Source organism: Triticum urartu, chromosome 6, assembly GCF_003073215.2.
Source record: "Triticum urartu cultivar G1812 chromosome 6, Tu2.1, whole genome shotgun sequence".
In the NCBI taxonomy this organism is placed as follows: domain Eukaryota; kingdom Viridiplantae; phylum Streptophyta; class Magnoliopsida; order Poales; family Poaceae; genus Triticum; species Triticum urartu.
Genome location: NC_053027.1, coordinates 127,817,065 through 127,821,750, shown reverse-complemented (window position 1 = coordinate 127,821,750; position 4,686 = coordinate 127,817,065). Strand labels below are relative to the sequence as shown.

At 44.4% G+C, this 4,686-nt stretch overlaps 1 non-coding gene across 1 annotated transcript; it reads right to left on the bottom strand.

The window, feature by feature from the left end:
- Positions 1-443: 443 nt before the first annotated feature.
- On the bottom strand, positions 444-516 carry TRNAE-CUC. The gene has a single exon. It is a non-coding gene; the product is annotated as a tRNA-Glu (tRNA).
- Positions 517-4,686: the final 4,170 nt, after the last annotated feature.

The following is a 4,686-nucleotide window of genomic DNA, read 5'->3' as shown; positions in this document are numbered from 1 at the left end:
TTTTCTTCATGTTGACTGAAGTCAAACATTTGGCAAAATTACGTACGTGCGATCAAGATGAGCACAGGCACCGACGTACGCATGCACGCCAAATCATGCCGTCAAGCGAGAAGTCAACGTACGTAGACCCAAGATCGCCCGGGCCGGCCGTCGTCGGTCGATCGCCATGAATGAATGTATCTGTTGAGAACCACAACGATTACGGCAAAGGGGCGCGGATCTGCCGTGTCCGTGGCAACCACACATGCACGGGGAGAGTTTGGCTGCGGCGGGCGCCGCTCCGTGCGTGACGCGCGACGCCAGCGGAGGCGTGTGACTCGGTCTGCTTCGCTTGTGCCCGTGACACCCTTTCGGTGTGGGAGGTCCGCTTTATGCTTGCCTAAAATGAAATGAACCAGGGGTTCGGTCCAAGTTTCGATCGGCAAAAAGGTAGATAAAAAAATTTCCGTCGCCGGGACTTGAACCCGGGTCTCTCGGGTGAGAGCCGAGTATCCTAACCACCTAGACTACGACGGATTTGATATTTCATTGTGTGAACTTTTCTTAAAAGTCTTTTGTAAAAGTTTAGCACAGGGTTGATGCTATTCTTTGTGTGCATTAAGCCGTCGCCTCAGCGTGATGCATGCAGTTTCCATATGTACCTGATTTATTCGCATTTCTATACGCAAAATCAAGTTAATGAAACTCGGTCTACTTGTGTTCCAAAAAAAAAAAACTCGGTCTACTTTCCTCGGCGAACGTGATGTGATGTGCTCGATCAAAAGGCACTTTCTTAACTTGTTGATGTTCCGCTTTCGCTTTAGGAGATCGTCAGATGCGCAACATAAATGCCGCGACAGTACGTAAAAGCCTTGCACTAGTTTAGTTTCCGTTGGCGAGTAGTGATCACAGCTGCACATGCATTGCATCCATGCAAATGGCTCGGCGAGGAGCATACAGTGTTCTCTCTGCTCACGGTTTGCCACGGACGAAAATAACCGGTGACCGACGACCGTCTCGTGGTCGCCCCTACCCATATCCGTGACGCCGCTCCCTTTACGTTGATGGACGACTCACATTGGCTCCATCTACCGTCCACTTTCTAAGACCACGGTCGTACCATCTGGCAATGTGCTCACGGACACGGTCGACGAGATCGATCGATGGAGAGAAACACACCATACGATACGGGACGATAGACGTGGCTGATTACAACTTCCACCCGTGCCACAGCGGTGGAATTATACGAAGAATGGTGTCTTCACGATGCGATCAGCCTATCACCTTAAAATTAGAGCAAGATCCAGACGGCCGGAGTTCACCTTAAAATTAGAGCAGCTCTTGGTTGGACGTGGCTGCTTACTATAGGATTCCGTAATGGAAGCGCCCGTGAGAGGGTCGCGGTATTTATTGATAGAAGGGGCTTATCCCTTGTTGCGCATACAAACTTGGAAACTTGGAGTACAAGAGATGGATGAGACAGAGATGATCTAAACATGATACAAAGTTATCTCGATCATATAACAAACTACCACGACTCCTATATGCGTTGGCCTAACAACCATTGGGGAATATCTTCAACACACCCCTTAATCACAACTTGGCCAAGTTGAGATTACGTCTGAATTTCTCGAAGCTTCCCATGGGCAATGCCTTGGTGAAGCCATATGCAATCTTGTCCCCTGAATGAACAAAACAAACATCTAACTGCTTGTTGGAAATTCGTTCTCTGACAAAGTGAAAATATATCTCAATGCATTTGGTTCTGGCATGAAAGACCCGATTTGCGGAAAGATAAGTGGCACCAAGGTTATCACACCACAAGCAAGGAGTTTGCGCTTGTGCCACTCCAAGTTCCTTCAGCATGGACTGAAGCCAAATAATCTCTGTAGTAGCATTAGCCAATGCTTTATACTCAGCCTCTGTATTAGACCTGGAAATAGTTGCCTGCTTCTTTGCACACCATGATACTAGGTTAGGACCAAAAAATATTGCAAAACCACATGTGGATCTCCTGTCATCAATACTTTCACCCCAGTCAACATCAGTGAATGCACTGATAAGATTGGACTGAGACCTGTTGAATGTTAGTCCAACATTAACCGTGTGCTTTATATATCTTAGAATACGTTTGGTAGCAGTCCAATGCAGGGTGGTAGGAGCATGCAAAAATTGACATACTTTGTTTACAACAAAGGATATATCTGGTCTAGTAAGAGTCAAATATTGAAGAGCACCAATCATACTTCTGTACTGGGTCTGATGTCTACTACACAACCTTCTTCTTGTAGACGTTGTTGGGCCTTCAAGTGCAGAGGTTTGTAGGACAGTAGCAAACTTCCCTCAAGTGGATGACCTAAGATTTATCAATCCGTAGGAGGCGTAGGATGAAGATAGTCTCTCTCAAGCAACCCTGCAACCAAATAACAAAGAGTCTTGTGTCCCCAACACACCCAATACAATGGTAAATTGTATAGGTGCACTAGTTCGGCGAAGAGATGGTGATACAAGTGGTATATGGATGGTAGATAATGGTTTTTGTAATCTGAAAATATAAAAACAGCAAGGTAACTAATGATAAAAGTGAGCGTAAACGGTATTGCGATGAGTTGAAACAAGGCCTAGGGTTCATACTTTCGCTAGTGCAAGTTCCCTCAACAATAATAACATAATTGGATCACATAACTATCCCTCAAACATGCAGCAAAGAGTCACTCCAAAGTTACTAATAGCGGAGAACAAACGAAGAGATTATGGTAGGGTACGAAACCACCTCAAAGTTATTCTTTCCAATCAATCCGTTGGGCTATTCCTATAGGTGTCACAAACAGCCCTAGAGTTCGTACTAGAATAACACCTTAAGACACAAATCAACCAAAACCCTAATGTCACCTCAAGTATCCGTGGGTATAATTATGCGATATGCATCACACAATCTCAGATTCATCTATTCAACCAACACATAGAACCTCAAAGAGTGCCCCAAAGTTCCTACCGAATAATCACGACGAAAACGTGTGCCAACCCCTATGCATAGGTTCATGGGCGGAACCCGCAAGTTGATCACCAAAACATACATCAAGTGAATCACGTGGTATCCCATTGTCACCACAGATACGCACGGCAAGACATACATCAAGTGTTCTCAAATCTTTAAAGACTCAATCCGATAAGATAACTTCAAAGGGAAAACTCAATCCATTACAAGAGAGTAGAGGGGGGAAGAAATATCATAGGATCCAAATGTAATAGCAAAGCTCGTGATACATCAAGATTGTAACACCTCGAGAACACGAGGGAGAGAGAGAGATCAAACACATAGCTAATGGTACATACCCTCAGCCCCGAGGGAGAACTACTCCCTCCTCGTCATGGAGAGCACCGGGATGATGAAGATGGCCACCGGAGAGGATTCCCCCCTCCGGCAGGGTGCCGGAACGGGTCTAGATTGGTTTTCGGTGGCTACGGAGGCTTCTGGTGTCGGAACTCCCGATCTATTGTGCTTCTGGATGTTTTTAGGGTATATGGAGATATATAGGAGGAAGAAGTGCGTTAGGGGGGCCACGAGGGTGGAGGGCGCGCCCCCTACCTCGTGGCCTCCTCGAAGCTTCCCTTACGTGGACTCCAAGTCTTCCGGGCTTCTTCTGATCCAAAAATAAGTTCCGTGAAGTTTCAGGTCAATTGGACTCCGTTTGGTTTTCCTTTTCTGCGATATTCTAAAACAAGGTAAAAACAGAAACTGGCACTGGGCTCTGGGTTAATAGGTTAGTCCCAAAAATGATATAAAAGTGTATAATAAAGCCCATAAACATCCAAAACAGTAGATAATATAGCATGGAGCAATCAAAAATTATAGATACGTTGGAGACGGATCAGGGTGCCATCCTCCTCACTAAGAGGCTCACCTTCATGCAGAGACAATTTTTTTGAACTAGACAGTGGAGTTGGTGAAGGCCTGCATCCTTGCATACCCACTCTTTTCAATAAATCAGTTGCATATTTTTCTTGATATAAGACTACACCATCTTTGTTTTTCTTGAATTAAATACCTAAGAAGAAATTCAGGTCCCCAAGGTCCTTCAAAGCAAACTCTGAGCCTAGGTCCTTCAGGAGTGCTGTCACCGCTTCATCTGATAAACTAGTGACAGTAATATCATCAACATATATGAGCATGTACTGTCACTAGTTGATGATATTACTGAAGGACCTACTCTTCTAGAACACCATGTAAAAACACATTCTGTACGTCCAACTGCCTTAGGCTCGAGTTCCTGGACACATCGTTGTTTGATGATATTACTGTCACTAGTTCATTGTTTGATGATATTACTCTTTTTACACTTCATTGTTTATTTTCAACAAGTCCAATATATGTTCAACTGCCTTAGGCTCGAGTTCCTGGACACAGCCTTAGGTTTGAGTGGTTCATATAAACCTCCTCTTCTAGAACACCATGTAAAAACGCATTATGTACGTCCAACTGCCTTAGGCTCGAGTTCCTGGACACAACAACTGATAAAACCAATCTAATAGTAGTAGCTTTAACAACTAGGATAAAAGTGTCCTCATAATCAATGCCATATCTCTGTTTGAACCCTTTAGCTACATGTCTAGCTTTATACCTATCAATAGTGCCACCTGACTTCCTTTTAATCTTGTATACCCACTTAAAATCTATTAGGTTTTTACCTTGACCGTGTGAAACCA